The sequence below is a fragment of the Pezoporus occidentalis genome, unplaced genomic scaffold (genome assembly GCF_034315485.1).
Source record: "Pezoporus occidentalis ecotype Australia unplaced genomic scaffold, CSIRO_AGI_Poc_V1 ctg12, whole genome shotgun sequence".
Lineage (NCBI taxonomy): Eukaryota > Metazoa > Chordata > Aves > Psittaciformes > Psittacidae > Pezoporus > Pezoporus occidentalis.
This window is the reverse complement of record NW_026912994.1, coordinates 8,104,195-8,127,459: the sequence shown is the minus strand read 5'-3', so window position 1 is coordinate 8,127,459 and position 23,265 is coordinate 8,104,195. Positions and strand designations below refer to the sequence as shown.

Here is a 23,265-nt window from a genome sequence, read left to right as displayed (position 1 = left end):
TGACTGCTGATGTAAAATTTCAAAATGCAAATGAAAGTAATATATACTCTAAATTTTCCCTCATTTTCCTGACCAACATGAAACAGACTTGAGAATCCTGGTGATACATGTTTCTTGAGTTCATTGTGTTTCACATGCTCTAAAAGAATGATTGAATTCTGCTGTTGTGGAAAATTTCTAGAAGGTTAGTGGAGCTGCTAGTTTTTAGTCATGCTTTAAAAGATGGCAGCAGCAATGTAAGCTGCTTTAGCAATCTGCCAGAATGAAGCCACATCTAGTCCCGGTATAGCTTTTTATAGGTAAAAAGAAAAACTGCCATGTGAAAACTCCCTGTGAGATGACATGCTGTAGAGTAGCACAGCACAGAGCTATGCAAGTCCAGAGAGCTACTGTGGAGCATGGGAAGCCAGTCCATTGCTTAAACCTACAGTCTAGATATTGAATAAAATTATCTTTGTTAAAAATGACAGTGTTGTTCTAATGTAAGTGAAATAATTGTAGGGAGTGTTATCTTGTAACAGTTTTCTGTAAACAAAATGAAGCTAAGTTCACTTTTTTGTCATGTGAAAAAATCTTTCAAATTCCCCAGGTCTTACTAATTACTGCAAAATGAGCAGCACTGCACAGATAAAATGCTTATCACCTAGAAATCCAAATTGTTTCAACTGAGGATGTTGCACGTGGCAGCCCAAACTGCTGTGCGCTCCTGCCACCAAGAGAGGGATGAGGAGCTGCTGACCATACCTCTGAGGGCAGAGTTTGGCCCAGTACCTTTATGAAAGAAATCTGATTTGTATGTTTCTTCTTTCTGCACAGATCAAAGACCGTTTACTCAGCTAAATAGCGAGGGCTAGTGTAGATTTATGGAGCCAATTTAGAGAATTAATAAACCACGCCATAAATCTTGTTAAGGTCACACTGTATGTGATTGTGCCTATATGCAGACGTGGAAATTTGGTATCCTTCCAAGTGAGAAGACTAACTTTCTTGAGCTTAGTTACAGTAAGTAATTAAATTCATGCCCCTTAAATAATAGATCATTGAAGAGAGCGTTGTGTGGTGGGGATTTTTTTTAACAGATTTTTAAATTATGTGCCCAACCCTTCAAAGTACAGAGGCTTTTCAACTACCTTAGACTTCAGTGGGAGCTGAAAGTGTTTTGCATCTTGCAGAATTAAGGCCTTTGAGCAGGCCTGAATCAAAACACCTATGAACCTCGAAAAGTTTGAGTCTGGATTCAAATGCTAAATCCTGTGACTCAGACCTGTCTTTAATACAAACCAATATTTACAGTTTGCATGGTCTTAAAATGTAGTAGCTCAGCAACTATGGTCTGTATAATAGATCGAAGGAGCATGAATAAAAGAAGAATCATCTCATGAATAGAGAGGTTTAAAATAGATGGCATAAAAATAGCTTGTTACTTAGGCAATTTTCTCATCCTTAAATCTTACAGAGAGCCAGAGACTTGATCTTTAGGTTTGTTTTTTTTTTTTGTTTTTAATTCCCCTTAGGTCAAACCCTGCCCTGATAACTAAGCCATTCTCTCTGCTCTATAGATATAAATCTGCTTCTACACAGCTTCTGGCTAACTAATTCCCTGTAATTAACCTTTGACTTTCTCTATGTATGTGTAGTTTTGACACTTAAAAAACACACTTTCCTCCTCAAACTTCAAGGAAGGTGTATTTTTTTGTTTGTTTTTTGTTTTATATTAACTTGGCTGCATGAGGAAAGAACAGTGATGTGACTGTATACCCAGCCTTTCCTTATCCTTAGTAACTTCTGTACCATTTCCTGCTGTGTTTGACACAAGGCAAGAGGAATGTCTCAAGTCTCAAAAGATGAGAGGTGTCTGCTGGCAGACCACCTGCGCACAGCTCAGTATTTGCTGCGATGTGTTTTTCCCCTTGTCCAGATCCCACAAGAGGTGATGTGTTTTTCCAAGTTGGTGGTGGGTCACAGAGGTGTTTTGAAGCAAGGTGGAGATGCAGTGAAATACAAGAGGGGAGAAGGGTTGAGTGCGGGAGTAGTTTCCAGGACTATGTATAGAATTCATCAGAAAATGAGGGTGCACAATTCTGCTCCTCTGTGGCAACCTCTGCATTTTGCTTTGTCTGTGTGTCAGCCTTGGTGGTGAGATTATTACAGCTCTGGAAAGCCTGTGAAGTTGGTTTTTTTTTCATTAATTAGGGGGCAGGGAAGCTAAGAAACTGCAGGTATTGCATTAACAGTTGTTCTGCATCTCATCCCTAGTGACGGGTTTGGCTGAGATTGTAAAAATAATGGGTAAAAAAAAATAACCTCCCGTATAGCAGGCCTCACCATCTCCATTTTTGTATCCTGCTCGAGAGAACAGTCTCCCTCCAGTTAGCCATTTCTAACTGCGTCTCTTAGTTTGAAATGCTGCTTTGAATAGGACATGAAAGAGATACGCTAGTGTGTAGGAAGAGGAGGAAATACAGTGGGAGGAGAGAGACAGCAGTGGAGCTGTATTGTCATCTGTCTTGATTATTGTTCAGAAAAAACCCTCCCATGTGTAGTCACCTGCTCTGATGTCATTTAGTCTGAAGACCCAGAGGTCCTGGCCCCGCTGAGCAAGGTTGCTGGGATAGTGTTTTAGAGGCGTTTTTTTTCTTCCCTCCTTTCTTAGCCTGGCTGTATGTGGTGAGTTCTGCTTGGCCAGAAGAGTTGGTTTTGCAAGCTCAGATTGTTAGCCACAGGAAAAGGTAAATATCTGTCCCTGGAGCTGTTCAGGTGTCTTTTGGGCTCTCAGTTGGATTGTGAGCCTCAATTCCTGTTCCCTCAGAACAGCATTGCTTGTGCAGCACAGCAGTCCCCGCTCCCAGAGCTAAGCAATGTTTACAAAGTTAGTGGACTAAGATGTTGAAAACTTCTAAGACCTGTTGAGGGCATTTCATCTGTCTGCCCAGTTGCATATTAATAGGGTGTACTGTAAACCAAGGCTTGCAGCTGAAGGGCAGGCAGCTTAGCACAATTCTTTCAAACTGCTGTGAATGTAATTACACCTAACAAATCAGCCTTTGAACGATGCCCACCAAAAACGAAGCACACAGATTTATTGCCTGGTCTGTGTCTCTAAAAGGCAGAGAATGTGATCGGAAAAGGAGAGAATAAAAAATTAAAGGATCCCATACGGTGCAGAATTCTCTTTAGATGTCTAAATTGGAAAAGAGCAACAAGTTTTTGGTTTTATTTTAAATACATCACCAGGTGTTTTGCCTCTCAGAACATGTCATATCAAATCAGTGGCCACCAAGGAGATACACAGCGGGGTGCAGAATCACACACTGCAGAAAATAGGAAACGCATGGTGACAGCTCTGTTACTATCAGATATAGGCTGGTCCCGTGTGGGACCAGCTCTGACTGCATACCTTGAAGTGCAGCACTAAGCATATGCGCTTGCCTGCTTCTGACAGGGAAATAGCACTTGTATCACTGACTCCAAGGTTCTGGAGTGATTTATTTTTCCTAAGCATTCCTGATAGGATATTATTATATGTTGGCTTATTTCCAGCACTGAGGGTGACATCCAGTATTTTAGCATTATATTCAAAACGTGCACACGTATGAGAAAAAGGTCTCTAGCTAAAAAAAAAAAAAAAAAAAAAAAAAAAAAAGAGAAAAAAAAAAGTGACATGAAAACCTTACACTTTCTGAATGCTATGCACATACTCATCAACCAGGGATAATTAGGCCTCTTGAAGCCAGTGAATACTGAAAACGTACAGAGGGTTTATTTGTTGCTCTGAAGGGGTGCAATAACAGGTTTGGTTTCTTTCGCTGTTTGCCTGTCAATCATACTTTTAATTACCTAATTGTTAGATCTGTTAACAGCCAAGACTGGTTGACAACTTTAGGGTAAAGGGCCTAATAATTTTACTGTCAACAGTACTCCAGTTTTTTCAGTACAAGGAAAGAAAACAAATGCAGCCTTCAACACAAACAAATGGAAAAAACAGCCCCAAAAGCAGCATGAAGCGAACGACAGGCAAGCTGTAGCACACTCAAATGATCAAGCTTCTGTAAGTAGGTGAGCATTGTGCATGGAGTTGTCTGGTCTGGGGCTGTTGTTTGCATTTGCCTAAAGTCTGAATCAAACCCTAATTTGTGCTGAGTGTATAGAAAGTTTGAGAAATTCAGTTCTAGTTAAAAAGTGAGGAGTATTGTGTAGTGGTTTCTACCTGCTGAAAGCTTTGGTTGACTGTTTTTATTCCTCCTGACACTTTTAATGGTAGGAAGGACCAAATCTTGACAGTGCTGCACAAAGTAGGCATGACTGTCAGGAGCAAAATATACTGTGCATAATCTTGGAAACTGAACTTCAAATGGCAGTGTCTGTGCCTCACTGTCTGCACAGCTGACTAACATTTGTGCTGTGTTAAAGGGTACAGAGAGAAGTCCCTATGGTGCACAGTGAGCTTTCTAGAAAAGTGTGTGACTTAGAAAAAAAGCCTCATTTCAGGAAGAGAACATAGCTTTAAAGTAATTTTTTATTTCTTTCTTAAAATAATTTCTTCTTTCATACCCACATGCACATTTTGTGGCTAATACACTGACATACAGTCACATGATTTGCCAGCTTTTTAGTAATTGACATGTATTATTTCTACCTTAGGGTAGATAGAGGTACATAGAGACCAGAATTATGACAGATGTTTCTCTGTAATCAGCTATCTACAAATATTTTGTAAGGCATAGTCTGGCCTAAAGATATCACACTCTGTTTTAAAAACAGTTCAGTTTTGTGTTTGCTTTTTATCTCTGTCATCTTCATTTTGTGGGACAAAACCAGAGATTGCTACTTTACTGGGAGCCAAATATTTCTCTAACTAGAGTGGGGCATTTGCTGGTACCAAAGTTTTACTCCTATCACTGGAGTCACTAGTTCAGTTTCCTCCTTTTGGATCAGTATTTAGGTTGTAGGAGTTTTCGTTGTGATGAGGTAATGTGTCTGTTTTGTCTTTTATTGATTAACTCTTTTCCCACATTCTTCTGGCAGAGTGCAAAGGTTTGTAAAGCATAGGAGTCTTTGTCTGGAGCTGTTTAGTTAGCATTACTCTTAGTAAACATAGTTACTTTTACTAACTCCCTGGCAGATTCTTAAATACTGCTACTACAAAACCAACAGCATGAAATACACTTTAGGCAAATGGTATGCCAGCCTGTAGCCAATTTCTTTCTCAAATAATGGCCAAGATGAAAAATGTCAGTGTACCCAGATTTCAGCTTAACTCTGGTTACAAATTACTGGTTATATTATTTGCCCATAATTCACAAAGAAAATCAAAGGTATCTGTCCAACAGGCAAGCTAGTCACAGTCTATTTCTTAGATTTTTGTGGAGAAGAGGAGCTTAAACCAAAATATTTACTTTTAAGGGATGTAAAATTTGCTGTTCCAGACATGTTTATCATTAAAAGTTCTGATCCAGAGATCATTAAAGCCTATTATTAAACTTCTACTAATTTAAAGAGCTTTAGATTAGATCCAAACAGGCAACCTTTGAGCACTTTTACAGGATCTGGTGGACTGCAAGAAGAGTATTTCATAAAACTTTTACGTGCTACTGCTGTTGACATCCCCATTGACAAATACAACATCATAATTTCTCTGTTTCCAGATGGCATTAGATTTTGGAGCAGAATTATGGCTCTGTTCCTCAATGTGTTCATTCATCGTCTTGCAGAAGTCAACAAAAGTCAGCAGAGACAAACTGGAAGTACCTGGTACAGTTTCCTGGGATGTATACAAAGAAATATGATAATTTTTTTTTTTTTTCAGTTTTAAAATTGGCACACAGAGACTAGAAAATTACTAGAGTGGTATTAAATGATCCAGAAGTTAATGTTATGCTACTGTTTCTTATCTTTGCTTTTTGCTCTTTTCTCAGTATCTTAGATTGCTTAAGGCTTGCACATTAACAAGGCAGAAGGTTGTTGCTTTATAACACCACCGTGGGTTGAGTGACTGGTACCAGGCTGTCCCTTGGGTCTGCTGCTGCTTTTACCATCACGATAAAACAAACTACAGTGGGACCCAGTGTAACGGCAAGATCCAGCTCACAAATACAGATAAGGAAAATAGCTCCTACTGAAAAGGAAAGTAACGGGCATGTCTTGGTTGCTCAAAGCCTGGCTATTACCAGCATCCTTGCTTGCTCTTTCATTTTGTGCTAGATAAGAGCGCTTGTAAAATTCAGCTACCTGTTCCCTGGCAGATCTGATGTAAATAAACCTATCCAAAATGATAGCCAGTTCTCTGCATAGAAATTCAGGTCTTTTCCTCAATGCCTCCTGGGACATGCTTTGTGCCCTCGCACCTTCTGAATCTGGGAGCTGCCTGGGGAGGCTGGAGGTCCCCATGCAGCATGCCCAAGGATGAGAAGTCACGGCTCCTCACAAAGCTGGTAGCTCCTGGCAGCCAAGACCGGTCCTTTACGTTGGAATCACCAAAATGTTCATCCGATGAATGATCTTTTCTGTGTTTAGTGAATCTTTCATGTCTCAAAATGTAGATATGGATACCAAGGCTCTGAGCAATGCATCATAAACAATGAATTTCCTTTGCTGATTTGTGGTGCTGAAATGTTATTCTCCATTCTCATTTATTGCCTATTTACCAATTATCTTACATAAAATGACATCAGGCTTGACAAAGGTGTTTTGCTTCTCATAAAAATAACTACATGCAGAGATTCGTGACCTGATGACTAGTTATGTCCTGTGTATAGTGTTACTTAACTACCAGTCAAGCCAGGAGCAAGCTGACTCCTCCAAACTCCTTCCTCCTGTAGGCTGTGCTCCTTCCCTCTTGGCTAAAAACAACTGCAGCTAAAACCATTCATCTCTGGAGGTATAGCAGTATCATAGAATCATAGAATAGTTAGGCTTGGAAAGGCCCTTAAGATCATCTAGCTCCAACCCCCCTGCCATGGACAGGGACACCTCCCACTAAACCATCTGCTATGTCTACTCCCTGCTACTTCTGTCAATTCCTGTCACGCAGCTGGGTCATACGTCTTAGAAGATAAAATAAATGGTGAGGCTGCTCAGATTTGGGAACCCCCAAATGTAAATGGGCTGATCTAGAAAGTAGATCACACAGAAGCATCCTCAGAACTCTAAGGAATGCAGGGAATGCAGGGAACTCTAAGGCATGTTCTGGTACTCACCCCAGAAATATTTGTTCTGTCTCAAGACTTCACATTGGCTGTTGAAGGCCATGGGTTCTTGACCAAAAGTCCAGTCTCCAAAAGTAGATGATTAAATTCTCTGTATTCTCAAAAAAAGAAACCATCCTACACAATGCAAACTAAAAAATAGAGGTTTTATTTGTCGCAGTCCCAACTTCAAAATAATGCATTCTCAAGACGTTACAGGGGAAGTTGTAAAGCAAAGGGCAGGTTTTAGTTGGCTCAGATTTCTTGCAAGCTAGATATGTCGTACAGTGCCGAATATGGTTTCCTGCATTGTTTCATGCTGTTATTGTTTTGATTTTATTATTTGCATCATCCTAACACTCTAAAATCCCAATTTATAGGAGTCCCACTGTGCTGGGGTTCATAAAGACAGAGAAAAAAAACAGCTCTACCTGCTGAGTTTGTTTTCTAAGGACAAACCAGGAGAAGAACATGGTCTGCCTGAGAAGCCATCATGTCAGACATGTGGTGTGTGGCCTGGGGAATGCAGTATGCATAATTTTCATAGACTTTTTGACAAGCTTCCGAGGAAGTGCACGTCCTTATCATAACTGTGCATACACCTAATGAAATCTGGAACTAATAGTGCATAAATCTTTCTACTCAAATCATAAATTAGATGTTCTAGAACTGTACTATCATAATAAAGCCTGTATTCATAGGCTGATTATTCTTTTCTTCTTCCCTGTCCTCATGGGGGCTGTGTTCAACTCCTCAGCTGATGTACTCCTAATCTCTGACCGTTCATTCATTACCATAAAGATTACTCCATGCACTTTGAGCATGAAATAAAACAGAAATTTAATACCATGCTCATTTTAGATCCCAATATCAGGTTGTTTATGGGAAAAAAAAAGAAAAAGAAAAGGAAGTTGATCTATTCAGTTTTTCTTTAAGGAATATTGACAAGCTGCTTTGAAGACTTGCTTTGAGGCTAAGTTAATAGTTTTGCTGTGGTTTTAAGGGAAAGGTGAAGACAGAAGATGAAATTAGATCAGCAGGAGGCTAAAAGTCCTTTCCCAGAACACCTGGAGAGGTTAAATAAACTGCATATGGCCCACGTTGAATTTACACATTGTTAAGGCTTCTGGGAGTCAGGGGGAAAACTAGGTAGACTGCTAACTTGCCATCTTAAGCAAAAATTGGCTGGGGGAATGATTACTGCAGTCTGAAATAAGCATAACGTATAATGTATAAAACACAGTTCTTCAATTTGACTAAAATTTTCACGAGTCTGATTATGGTCCTGCATGTAAGGTCCTGAAAACTAACCTATGCAGGGTAAATTTTTGTTTGGTTTTATATGCAGTGTGGGAATTTGGGTTTGGTTGGGCTTTTTCTGGGGGGAGGTGAGAGGGGGATGGGGAGGAGGAGGAGAATAAGGGTGCATGCATGCATTTCTTTTTTTGCTAAGCTACAAATGCCCTGACTCCCTATGGGCTTGCAACAACACCAGAGTTTGATGATGCCCTGAAATAAATGGCAGCCATGGTATGCTTTCACTCAAGTATTCAGGGTATCAAGGTTGGTTCACTGAAAGTACCATTTGATGCTATCCACTGACAATGTGCTTTTGTTTGTAACAAACTCTGAAGCCACAATCCTCGCCCTTCTAGAGTTAATCCAAGATCTTGGCTTGCTTTCAGGCTATAGAATTAACTCAGAAAAGTTGGAACTGCTTGAGATCTCCCAGCTGCCTTGCACAACGGCTTTTCTTCCAGTGCAACTCCTGAAGGCAGTCAGAAGCAATTAAATGTTTGAGGCATGAAATCAGGAATTTCAAAAAACTTGCGGAGTTGAATTTAAAATCCACTGTCCTTCAACTGGCAGAAGACAACAGGTGGTAGCAAGTGATTTATATGTTTCTTCTGGGAAAAATTAACAAATTCACATTTTACTTAGATTTTTTTTGCATGTTTTGAGTAGCTTATTTTTCTTCATATTGTACCCTGGGGTGATGGTTTTGGACTATTTTTGAGAGAGTATAGACTCCCTACTGCTAGGAAGAGTTGCTGAACCTGCAGAGCTTTTACTGTTCTGTTGTCACGCATTGAGCCCTTCACTGATCCCACCAAACCTGTAAAAACAGCCCATGGGAAGGGGGTGGAAAGAGCATTAAAACACTTTCTCACTCCAAAATCCTGGGTCATTCTCTACATGGTGAAGCCTAAACTGTTCTGGCTGATAGACTGCACCTGACACTCCACAAAACCTTACTTGAGGGTCATTCCTCCATAGGATAGGTTAGTTGCCAGTGTTTATGGCAAGAACTGATTGAAGAGAATATCTCTATTTTGGGTTGTGTTATAAGTTCCAGTTATATAAATATAGGTATTTTATTGATCTTTGGTCTATAAATATATGGCATTTATGCAGCTCTAAGCTGTTCTGTGTTTGGTCATCCTGTGTTCTTGTGACAGAAGAGGTATTTTTGATTTCTGTAGATGCTTCTGAAACCTATTACAAAGAGTAGGAGTGGAAAGCCTTGGCAAGCAAGCTCATGATTGTGTGCTGTGTGGCCAGGTTAGCCTTTAAGTATGCATGTCAGACAACAGGTTATGTAAATGAGCATATTTTTATATTGAGCTCAAGGCAATGGAAGGAAGGCTGTAAACAGACATGTGGTGGCTCATGTGATATTTTTGCATCTGAATACTTCAAGACACTGAAGAAGCAACCCAACATAAAGACAGCTAGTGAATGGCATGTGGAGAATGGAAGGCCAGTGAAGTTCATTCAAGAACTCCTACCAGGATGTAGATGCTGACTCTTAAAATGGCAAATATGATTATTGGCTGTGTAAGGAGTAGGAAGATAGGGAAAAAACTCCAGGGTTACTGAGGCTAAACTTCACAGAGTGTGTGGAAAAAATAGAAACAGCATTTAGGACAGAGCTACCAGAATGAGTCAAGGACTCAGAAAGATCTTTTGATCAGAGAGAGAAGTCAGACAATATTTTCCTACTAGTGCAACAAAATGAGAGATGACAGGAGCACAGCTACTAATTGTGCCTTTAACTCTACTAATAGGCTTCTTAAGGACACAACCCTCTGGATGCCCAATCTGGTATCGTTTATATGGTTAAATGGTATATATGCACTAGGGAATCCCTCTTGGACAGTGCTGGAGTGGATTAGGGTGTCTACTCTTGCATAAGACTTCCCCTTTACATCTCATTTTTCACCTTGATAAGAAGATGCCGATACCTGAGCTTTGCAGGGAGGTTAAATTTGTATTTTAGCTTTGAAGTTTCAACCTGTCTCAACTGTATATGGAAAAGAATATTAACCCTGACGGTTTAGTTTTTTACACAAAATCAGTGGTAGCTAGCACTTTGATAGGTTCTCAAAAAAGGTGCTTAAAAAAAATAATCTCCAAAGTCAAAGCCTTCTATTGTATTTCCAGATAGAAAAATAGATGAAAGCTAAGAAGATATGCCAAGTAATTCCAAAATCAACTTTAAAGCACACGATCACGTCTTGGCAATCTGAAAGCAGTGTGTGGAGAAAAGGGTTGGCAGAGGAGTGAAGAAAAGAAGTATTCTACAAAAAAAGAAATGGCATGTCTTGGCAGAGATACAATGTTTGCTAACCTGTTGAAGGGTTCAGTTGTAAAAGAACTGTGTTCATGAGAACTGAAATAGAGCAGAAACCATTTACCACTTGATGTTTTAAAGCAAACTGCCAAATAAAATTCTGAAAGGTTTCACTTTGCAGATCAACTCGACCTTATCATGTGATAACATAGCAGGAAAATCTGTGCTCCCACTAGTTTCCTTAATAATGCATCTGAGAAGAAGACAAATCACATTCTGCTCTCAGTTACAGTGGAGTGAGCCATAATATATCTGCTGAATTCATATTTATTTTGGCATATCTGAGAAAATAAGGTAGCCCAAAAGGTGCAGAAGGAACAAAATCAGTCACTTGGGTGATGGATTTGAATTATATACCAGGAGTTGGATGTTCAGTAGGGAAAGTATTGATTTGTGGTGGGTGTGGTTGATTTTAAAAGTGCAGGATATATTGTTAAGCTAGTCTTGCACATCAACACCTTCAGCATTAGTTTTTTTCAGATATAGACAATTACTTTGCCTCCTTTTTCTGTGACTTTCTGTATCAAGTTCTATACAAATATATTGCATGCAATGACCTAAACTCAAGAGAAAAGGGAACCTTAAATGTAGCAGTAATCATGGGAAAAAGTCACCTGAAACACTTCTAAAATTACCATGGAAAGAAATGCATGGAGAAGGTGAGGCTCTAGTAGCTTTGTGGGTGACTGGTTGTAGCTATCTTGTGCAGATACTCCCTGGCACAACAGTCAGGCAGTGTCACTGCTTTTCTGCAGCCCCATCAGGAATGCCAAAACACATGACCAACCAGCTCTGATAGGTTTTTAAAAATTATTGTTTAGACTGAGGTTTTACTAATCAAGCAGGGAGCAGCTGAACTTTACTCACCCAGACAGAAGCTTTCTTACCCCTATCCAACAACAGATAGCCCTGGTCTTTGCTCACCCAAGTGGATGCACACACAGGCAGGCATTGAAGCTGTGTTTGGTTACACATGGGTTTTATCCAGCTTGAAAGATCCCTGTGTTTGTCCTTAGCAATTAACTTTTCTGTTATCTGTCTTCAGTGTAATGGCTTGGCTGCATGTGCTCCTCGGGAGGGCTCTGCTGTGAGTACACAGCTGAGGACGTAAGAGGGACATATACAGTGAGGTTGTCTCATATGGATTGGTTTTGGTATGCAAGGTGTTTCTTCAATGACTCTTGTTTTCTGAGTAGCAGCTCTTGTTATACAAAGATAAAAGAAGGGTTAAAGCAAGCCCTTTTTCAGCCCCCTTTCTTCCCTGCCCCCAACAAACACACACACTCTCAACAAAATCTCTAAATCATGCTCTCTTCCTGGAGCTCCAAGACTGAGTTACACATAGGACCTCTGTAGCTGCACAGTGCCACACTATTCTGAACAAGATGCTGAAGGCACTTGAGTTTCTTTTACTCTCTTCCCTCCCCTCCGCCCCAGATTTAACCTAGTTTTATGGCATGAACAGCCCCAAAGAAAGTGGTAGAGAAAAGAGATGAAGGCCAGAGAGCAGAGAAGGACCAATGAAAGAAGCAGTAACCATTCTGTCATTCCTTTGGAGAGCAACACTAGACACCTTTAAATGCAGAGAGTGTCCTCTGCCTTTTTGCCAAAGCCCTTTTATCTGTGTGAATAAAAAGGGAGGCAGGTCAGCCTAGTTTCTGTTGCCAAATAAAAGCATGAATAAATTAGGCTATTCTTAGTAGGCAAGTGAAGGGGGGGGGGGGGGGGGGGTAAGTCAGTATCTATTTCTAAAGCAATTTCATATTCTGCCCCAACTGTTTGCACATGATAGAAAGGGGCTGGAGCTGCCTACTATTATGATTAGTACTATTGTTATTGCTGAAGGGCCTCATTGTTCTAGAAGATGTTAGGTTTGCACGATTCACAATCCGTCTCTATTCATCCAGGAAAGGTTAGGAGAGAGGATCTGATATTCTGCAAAGGGTTTTCTCCCCCTGCTCCTCCCCCTGCCTTCTCCTTTACTGGCTTAAGGCAGAAAGCAGGCAGAAGGTCTCCTATTAACTAGAATTAGGAAACAGGGATCTAGGTGCCTGGGAACAGCAGCTCCGTAGCTCTAATCCCAGTGAGGACCTTAATTGTATCTGGTTTAACAGTTATTCATGCAGTTTTACTGCAGGCAGGCATGGTGATTAGGGACATTGGTTGGAAAAATCTGTTCATTAGCCTAATAAAGACTGCCTAAGCCTGCGTGTTCAGCCACTAATAATCCAACTATTAATGCTGTGCTAGATGTTGTGGTATTAATATGTGTAGTTTACTAGAGTTGCAACAGCAATATGGGTCAGTTTAGTCGTTCCTTGGTTTCTCAATCAGACACCTTGTGCTAGTGCAAGAGAGAGAAAATGAATGAGTGAGTCTGACAAAACAGATTACACCATATAGCGAACCGCCAGTATGTTTTTTCTGCAATTAGGAGGCAGCCCAGGAGCCTTAGGAACTGGGTTGTTTGAGGACAAGGAAATCAGCCCCTTTCAGTGATGAATGTTCTTGAAAAGCAGTTTATTTTTTACATAGGTGGTTTGCTCATTTTCTTCACAGAAGAGCTTTGGCTGTCTATCAGATATTAACAGAGGGTAATTGCTGGGGGAGAAGGATGTTCACCCTGCCCACAGCATCGTGCATTGCATGGGCACACACGCCTCCCGGTGTGTGCTGAGACCAGCACCCAGCTTGGGAATGTCCAGGTTGTCTTTGGAGGAGGAAAAAAAGAGGTATAATTGTCTTTTTCTCTGCTTCATCGATTTCCCTCAGATGACCTAAACTTTTCCTTTCCTGGTAGAAGGAGGTAAAAATACTGCTCACACTTTAGGGGGATTCATCTGCCCTAAGCATAATCCTTGGGTTGCTAATTAGAGTATCACCAGCTCCTCTGTGAAAAAATCCTGTCATTCATCTTCCTCTTTTATTTATAGGAATGATTTGTTGCATTTTTCATTGTTTGATAAAAATTACACTAATGTAATACTATAAAAAAATTGTTGCCAGAGCTCTTTCTACGGAAGCTCTTTCTAAAGATTTTAAGGAGAGATAAGAATATCAAGAGGTGGATTATTGCTTTTTTCCTTCTATAGCTTATCTTAAACCTTCTTGTTCTCAATATTTGTTCCTGTAAGACATTATATGTAACCAAAATTTGCTTTGATTTTGAACCATTCAAGGGTCATAACCACAAGTGGGATACAAAATTAAGCATGTACAAACTGTGTGTGCCTGTTAATAGCAGTAATATCTTTCATAAAATGAGAAAGAATAAACCAGACAGGTAGGTGGCCTATTGCTACCTACATCTATCCATCAAAATCCAATGGATTTGCATTCTACTTCCCCCTGATAAATACCACTTAAAACACATGGCAAAACAAAAAACATTCAAATGGAGAAAAAATGCATTGCATCTTCACTGACCCTCACCTGCTTTCTTCTAAACCCAGAAAAAAACTGATTGAAACCCTTCCACAAAGTGCAAGAACCAAAATCTGTCCTTGCTGAGTGCAGCATTGTCTATGTAGGAATGGCATTGTATAAGAACAAAAGAAGTTGGGTATTGTTCAGTACCTTTAGAATAGATAGATATCTTAATGCATGCCTTTTCAGCTAATGATTTTATTTTCTATTCTAGGTGTGTATTTTAATTGCAATTCATGTATGTTCATTAAAAAAAAAAAAAAGATTATTTTAATCCATTTGATTAGTATCTTGGGGTTTCATGTCAGTGCTATTCACTATTTTTTGATAGTGCTGCATTTGAACTGTTTGTTTAGTGAAGTTAAGAGAGAACATGCCAGGCGGGCATATACTGTGTCCATGCGCAAATGTCTACATCTGTGATGCTGGTGGTACACTAAGTAGTGTTACACATTTCATAAATTTCAGTCAAATGAATAAGTGTATTTTTCATGCTCCTGTGGTCATCAGCTTCATGTCTGTGTTCTGAAATGCTGCTTTCAGAACTACTGCTGCAGATACCATGTAGATTCAGATAGGAGTAAGGATGTGCTTTTTCTTCCCCATGATATGTTGGCTTGGAAAGCAGTGAACAATATTCACCTGTGAAAAAAAAATAGAGAGAGGCTTTATGACTGATATTCTCTAATGTTTAAGGTTGGAATTCTAAATGTTATAGTCTGAAGGCTGGACTAGTTCTGGAACTTCACTGAGAAACATCCCATGTGCTCATAGTTCAGGAATGACAGATTTTATCTTTTTTAAGTAGTTGTAGTAATTTGGAAAACATTATTATTAAAATCAATTCCTCCTCCCTACAGAATTAGACACAGTTGTTTAATACACAGAAAGCTTCAGGAGTAGAAATAGCTTGTCTTTGCATGATTCTTGCTGTGTCTCCCTGCCTGATGAGAGATGCTTTCTGTTGTAACATATTATAAGACGTTTTATATAATTTTGTTAGAATTAATCAGGTTTATTTGATATGGCTGAAAAGAAAAGCTCTTGAAACAAATTCTGAGTATGAGGTACCTTTGAAAATCCTGGATGTTGGCTACTGCCACATTTTATTATAATAATTTTACTATTACTGTATTTGGTTTTGGTCTTTGAGATTCAGCTCTATATCTGTCAGATCTTTTTTGTTTGATTTTATTTTACTTTAAGTCAGCAACGATAGATGTAGCAATATGTTATAGAGATTAGACAGTGGTAGAGTCTGGAAATAAGGCTGTTCTTATTTTTAAATAAAAGTAACAACTAAATATTGCTACAGATGCTGCTGCATTGGGAGTAATTCTGTAATAAGGACAGAAGAGGCAGCTCTCTTGTACTCTATTTCCAACACTGTGCTTGTGAAAAGTTTAGCAAGAAAATGAACTTTTCATGACTAGCTTCCAGGATCTGTAAAGTGATTATAATGACAATTCCAGTCTCCAGAGGATCTCATATGATTGATGCATCCTGGGACTTCCTGATGAAAATCTCATGAAAAATATTTTTTACTGGCCACACCTTTTACAAACCAATATATTTCATGAAAAAGTTGAATTGTTTACTATTTTGTTTATTTTAGAGGCTGTATCTTAGATATAGGGGTGCAATCATTGTATAGGACAGCCCTGGCTGCTTTTTAGCAAAATGAAAAATAATTGCTCAGCTGGTGCATTCAGAGTTATTAAAGTGAGGAACATTTTCCTGTTGGGATGTAGCTAGACCTTTGCAATAAAAACTGTAGACTCTTCAATGAATTGAAGTTGTCAATGGTATTATTTTTCCATTACACGTTGAAATCTGGCAGTGTCCCTTTTCAGGGGTTATTCAGTGAAGAAAGGAAAATAGCTGTTGAATTATACCAGCAGAACTTCTCCTAGAACCTGAACTCTTTACTGACAGTCAACAACTTGTTGCATTAGTGGCTTCACTTGGGAATACTGGAACATGTATAGTGAGAAAAACAGTTGCATGTAACATGGTAGCATGTAACGGAGAAAACAAATTGGCGGTTCTTGAAGACAGAACAATAGAATGAACAATACCTCATTTTATTTCAAGCCTGCATCTCGGGAGATGAAGGACTAGGGTAAATTAGTCAGAATGCAAGAAAATGCTTAAATTTTGGAGATGTCTCAGTTATGTAGGTTAGATATCTTGCAAGAGGATGCTTCTTAGATCCCTTTAGTTCTTCATCAAATAACCTCAACATTGTCTTGCAAAACTGAGATGTTTATAGTGTCTGTAATTAGAACAGCCATCATGAAGGTGGGTATTCAGACACTAAGGTAAGGAAGTCAATTGCAGGACTAGTTGCCAATTGACAACTGAAAAATATGAAAAACTATGCAATCATCCTTCAGTTGTGTGGCATGCATGTCAGTCAGATATTACTTCAGGAGATGGACTTTATCTCACTTCACCAGCTGCTTTCAACAGAAGCTCAATGCAAACTTCTTATTCATGCTACCAATAGTTTACAAAAACATAATTCAGTCTAGATGTCAGTACAGATTTAATTGGATTCCACGGATTTTAGATAAGCCTATGGCTGGAAGCCTAATTCTAAGAACCCTTAAGGAGCAGGAAATGCGAACTTTTATTTCAACACCTGCTAAAGAATGGCCATGGAGATGCCCAAAAATTAACTTCCACATGTGCCTTCCACAGACATGTGGCTGGAAAAAGCAAAGAAATCCAATTGCAGCCTGATGTGCTGCTTTTGAATGCTTGGAAATATATAGGAGTCCACATCAGGGTTCTCTGAGGCATCCCTTTCCCAACTCATTGGTTGCTTTGCTGTACTGCTAATTCTAAATTCAGGCCTTGAGATGAAAAGATAGAGATCAAAGTAATTTGTGGTAACTTGTTCTGTGACCTTATTCAGCCTCTGATAAATGAGGGAGGGAAGGATATTTATTTTACCTGGTGGTAGCTTAAGATTGACTGTTTTTTCTTGGCCACTTTCATTGTAGATGAAACCTTCTAGATTTTCCACACACTACCAGTATTTATCTCCTCCAGTATATGAGGACCCAGTTATCTAGAATGAGGAATGTAATTTGCAGCAGGCTGCTGAAAGAGCAGACAAACAGTGAGTTACTGTGAAGGGCTGCACTATCTGATGGCAAGAACATTGGATGGGAATTCATGAGACTTGTTGTATATTCCCAGCTCTGCCTTGTGCCTATTGAATGACCTTCATCAAATCACTTTCTCTCTTTTGTCTCAGCTATCATTTTACCTGTTAAGATGTGATAATGAAACACTTTTTTTTTTATAAACTGCTAGGTGCTGATGAACAGCACTGATGAAAAGTACTGTACAAAAGCTAAGAGGTATTGAATAATTGTTTGCACTTGGCTTCATTGGATTATGACTGATAGTACAGATACTGACCAGCAAGTAGCTTTATAGCTCCAATGTATATTATACAGCTATCAAATTTTCTATTTGTCTACCTTTGTAGTCTCAAAAATAATGTTTCACTGATGAAACTGATTTTGCTTTCTGCTGTAATCTTGCAGAAAAGCTAAAATCTTGAAATCTTTTCATTGGCTTTTATTCTGCTTTCTGATCTTTGGAGGGAATGTTGCTCAAGATGCCTATTTGGATTAGCTAATTTAAGATTAGTTTAGTAGTAGGCTGAGGAGTCCAGAAGACATGTGTTTTGGTGTGATTTCTTGTGCTTGTGCAAACATAAGACATACAGTTTCTTTCAGCCGTGAAGCAAATTGCTCCATTGCTCTGCCTGACCCACCTGCTGTCATGGGTGGGTGGGAGCCCCACACTGTCACCTGAGCTGAAGGAAGCAGAAGTGGCTGAGGTGCTGTGTGGGACACCCTTCCTTAGGAATGGTAGGCAGCTTTAATGCACCTTTCTGTTTCTGCATGATCATGCAAGGGCCTGCTGAAGTCTAGAGACTTCATTAAGTAAGCAATTTATATGCTTTGCCAGAAATCTATGGTGAAATAAACAGAGCTAAAATTTAGGGGAATACTGTAAGCCTCTTAGCAGACCAAGAAAACAGACTACAATTCTATCCTGCCACTAAACAAAAAGATTGCTATTAATCTCAAAAGCTTTTTGTTTTTAAAGGGCTTCATCTTGACACAGTTTTCCTTTAGCATTTAATTTTGTTCTGAGGTTCTCAGCTGTGGGCACATTAAGGCTCTTGTTTTCCCTAACAGTATCTGAAGGTTTGGTAAAATTCAGCCCTAAAATACCAGCTACCTGTTAGTGTTTCATAATACTAACCTATGTATTTTTAGTACTAAGGTTATTTTGTTGGGGATTTTTTTCAGAAACCCAGAAAGCAAAAAAACTCATGTACTTTTTTGGTGTAAAATTTGTACTCTGTTATTTTTAGTCCACTTGCTGAATTATGGGGTTAATATCTCCATTCAATTTTGTTTAAAAAACTGCCCTTCGTATGTTTGTATTTCTCTGGAGGTGGTACCTTGAACTATTGGATCCTGTCTCTTGACTGGGCGGTTAGCAGCGTAACTTTAATTGAGGGCTTTTGGACATCATCCAGTAGAGATTACTCCTTAATCACGGACAAGTTATTGGAGTGTACTGAAAAATGGTTCAATAGATTTGAAATTAGAAAGTAATAAAGCTGACAAGAAAGAGATACTCAAAAGCTCAGGGAGTAAGTGCCTAGAGTCCATCTATTCTCAGTGGCAGGTAGATGCCTATCACTCATCTCTCTGAATATTATCTTCCCATCTTAGAAATAAAGGTTGTCCTAAGGGATATGTATTTTAGTGTTTCTGTCATAAAAAAAAAGATGAACTTGCTTCCATAGTATGTAGTGTGCTGCAAGAACTAAAGAAAGAAGGGACATATGATATAATAAAAATAATGAACCAGTAAATTATGAGGTTCTGTTAATGCTGGCTCAACCATCAGAAACAGAAAATTCCATAAAAAATATTCATGTATCTGTATGGGTGTGATTTAAAAATATTTCTTACCTATGGCTAAATGATGAAAATTACCAAGATGGACTCTTATTTCCTGTCTTCCAAACATGAAGTACCCTGATAACACAAAAAGAATTTTTATACCAATGCTGTTCTTTCAGTTTTTGTCTGTCACTAAAAGAAGTATGTACACAATTTGTCCCCCAAAGCATAAAATCATGAAGTTTGCTCCCTAAATTTATTGCTCACCAATGTGCAAAGATATAAATGTCTCCCAGAAAATCCAGCATGAGCAGAGAGAATTCAGAAAATGAATGATAGCTGGACACCTAATTCCCTTAGGCTCCCCTCAGCTTTTGTTGTTGCAATTTAATTTCCTTGTTTTGGAGATATTTGGAAGCTGAACTCCATTACTGCTGTACTTTCCCATTAAAATTCTTATTTTATTTGTAATCTCAGCGAGCCAGTGAACTCCATAATAAGTAAGAATACAAAATCCTATAGAGAGTGAGTCATCCTCAGCTGAGTTATAGACTTGAAGCCATTGCTAGAAGGTATTATTTTTAACCACTAATATTATGCATTTGCATTATAGTAACAAACAAAAACTGCCCAAGATCGGGACACCACTGAAGTAAGGTTCCTTTAAACATTTAAAAAGAGATGATCCCTGTGCCCAAAACTTGATAAATTAATACACTGATTAAATATGATCTTGACAAATGTTGGCACTAAAGAGGCATTTAAGGAAGAGTGATTTCTGATGTTACTTCTCATTTTGTTACATGGTTGTGCCTCTCTTGTTATTTGGTGATGTTATTTATATATTTTAAGTAATACACATTCTGCTTTCTGCTGTTTAGATTTGTGGGTTTGTTTAGAGGCTGTACTAATTTTGTGGAAAAGGATAAAAAGAAGAGGTATGTGGATTATTTGAAATCCTTAGGCTTGCACATAATATCCAGTATATGTGCTACATCTTTCAGAGAGACCCCTCCAGAAAAGAGCATAATATATGGATATAAATCTATTTCTATCTACACGTATCTATACTATACCAGCTGACTTCTGTGTTCACACAAGACTTCTTTTAGGTCTTTGCTACATTAAATTTACAGTCCCTGTGCCATGCACGCCTTCTTAAGGGTTTCACAAACATTTATGGGTTGCAGCTTGATGGGCCTTCAGGGCAGCTGTGGGTGCTGGAGCTCACTGCCCCCTTTGCAAGGGCAGAGTGTGGGGCTGCTCCCTGTATCACACCCTGTGCTTCCACAGCCCTCGCTCTGCAGACCTCTCACCTTGATGGTACAGTATTTGTGTGACTGTGCACACATGGGCTCACACCAGGAAAGTCATAGCTGGCCTGTAGGTCACCTTCCTTCACCTCTTTTTCCAAGGTGGTTGAACTGAAGCCAAATGAAGCTGAGCATTATCCAGCTAACAGACTATTCTGCTGTTCTGAGTTTTAGATGTGCTATTTCTTTAACCTTCTTGCTTTGAGCTGAGAACATTTTATGAAACAGTCATTTTTTTTCTCTAGAGCCTCTTTTGTTTACTTTTCACTCTCAAACTGGTGTTATAAGGAGCTGAACTGATATCCACCACGATTTCCCTACCTCAACAGAACAGATGCACTTGGAGCAGAGTGCAGCAAAGAAAAACTTTTAGCTTTATTATTTAACAAAGCAAAGCTTATCTCTCAATTAAAAAATCCCTGCAATAATACTTAATTTATTACATAGCTCTGCCTCCAAGGCCTGCCTGCTTCCTCTGTTCTTCTCTCACCACAGTGCCTTACTTGTAGATGTGGCCACGCTACATTGCACAGTGCTGTGTGGCTGCGGTGCATACAACATGGCTGTCCTTACAGGCCCATTACCATGAGGCAGCTGCCAGTTCCAATTAACCTCTGAGAGATAAGGACTCAAATAAGTAGAAGTTGATGGATGCCCAGTAATAGGAGGAGGATGATAGTTTCGGTTTATGTATTGTTAGGTTATGACCCAGCATATATTACTGGCTAAATGATTAAGCTCACAAAGGCCATACATGGTAATACACCTTCACAAGAGTTACCTGCTTAGGGTGGTCACCATGTTATAGAATCATAGAATCATAGCATCGTTAGGGTTGGAAAGGACCTTAAGATCATCTAGTTCCAACCCCCCCTGCCATGGGCAGGGACACCTCACACTAAACCATATCACCCAAGGCCTCGTCCAACCTGGTCTTGAACACTGCCAGGGATGGAGCATTCACAACCTCCCTGGGCAACCTATTCCAGTGCCTCACCACCCTAACAGGAAAGAATTTCCTTCTTATATCCAACCTAAACTTCCCCTGTTTAAGTTTTAACCCATTACCCCTTGTCCTATCACTACAGTCCCTAATGAAGAGTCCCTCTCCAGCATCCTTATAGCCCCCCTTCAGATACTGGAAGGCTGCTATGAGGTCTCCATGAAGCCTTCTCTTCTCCAGGCTGAACAGTCCCAACTTTCTCAGCCTGTCTTCATACAGGAGGTGCTCCAGTCCCCTGATCATCCTCGTGGCCCTCCTCTGGACTTGTTCCAACAGTTCCATGTCCTTTTTATGTTGAGGACAACAGAACTGCACACAATACTCCAGGTGAGGTCTCACAAGAGCAGAGTAGAGGGGCAGGATCACCTCCTTCGACCTGCTGGTCACACTCCTTTTGATGCAGCCCAGAATACAGTTATCTTTCTGGGCTGCAAGCGCACACTGAAGCCGGCTCATGTTCATTTTCTCATCAACCAGCACCCCCAAGTCCTTCTGCACAGGGCTGCTCTGAATCTCTTCTCTGCCCAAACTGTGGCTGTGCCTGGGATTGCCCCGACCCAGGTGTAGGACCTTGCACTTGGCATGGTTAAACTTCATGAGGTTGGCATGAGCCCACCTCACAAGTGTGTCAAGGTCCCTCTGGATGCCATTCCTTCCCTCCAGGGTATCAACCGAACCACACAGCTTGGTGTCATCGGCAAACTTGCTGAGGGCGCACTCAATCCCACTGTCCACATCAGCGACAAAGATGTTAAACAAGACCAGTCCCAACACCGATCCCTGAGGGACACCACTTGTTACTGGTCTCCAGCCGGACATTGAGCCATTGACTACAACTCTTTGTGTGAGGCCATCCAACCAGTTCTTTATCCACCGAGTGATCCATCCATCAAATTGATGTCTCTCCAATTTAGAGACAAGGATGTCGTGTGGGACAGTGTCGAAGGCTTTGCACAAGTCCAGGTAGATGACATCAACTGCTCTACCCCTGTCCATCAGTTCTGTAGCCCCATCATAGAAGGCCACCAAATTGGTCAGGCAGGATTTTCCCTTAGTGAAGCCATGCTGGCTGTCACCAAGCACCTTGTTTTTCATGTGCCTTAGCATGCCTTCCAGGAGAATCTGCTCCAAGATTTTGCCAGGCACAGAGGTGAGACTGACTGCTCTGTAATTCCCCGGGTCATCCATTTTCCCCTTCTTGAAAATGGGGGTTATATTTCCCTTTTTCCAGTCATCGGGAACTTCACCTGACTGCCATGATTTCTCAAATATGATGGCCAGTGGCTTCGCGACTTCATTTGCCAGCTCCTTCAGGACCCGCGGATGGATTTCATCAGGACCCATGCACTTGTGCACGTTCAGATTTTTAAGATGGTCTCGAACCAGTTCCTCTCCTACAGTGGGCCCAAGGTCCTCATTCTCACAGTCCCTGCATCTGCCTTCCAAGACTTGGGTGGTTTGGTCAGAGCCTTTGCCAGTGAAGACCGAGGCAAAGAAGTCATTCAGAACCTCAGCCTTCTCCAAATCCTGTGTAGCCTCTTCTCCTGAGAGCTTCCTGAGGGGGCCTACATTCTCCTTAGTCTGTTTTTTATTTGCTATGTACTTGTAGAATCCCTTCCTGTTATCTTTAATACCTCTAGCTAAGTTTAATTCTAACTGGGCCTTAGCTTTCCTAACCTGGTCCCTAGCTTCGCGGACAACATCCCTGTACTCTTCCCAGGCCGCCTGTCCTTGCTTCCACTTATTATAAGCCTCTTTTTTC

The 23,265-nt window shown here is 40.1% G+C and overlaps 1 long non-coding RNA gene across 1 annotated transcript; it reads left to right on the top strand.

The window, feature by feature from the left end:
* Positions 1 to 8,799: 8,799 nt before the first annotated feature.
* Positions 8,800 to 10,879, top strand: LOC134156938 (uncharacterized). The gene is made up of 2 exons (XR_009962136.1): positions 8,800 to 9,063; positions 10,629 to 10,879. It is a non-coding gene; the product is annotated as an uncharacterized LOC134156938 (long non-coding RNA).
* Positions 10,880 to 23,265: the final 12,386 nt, after the last annotated feature.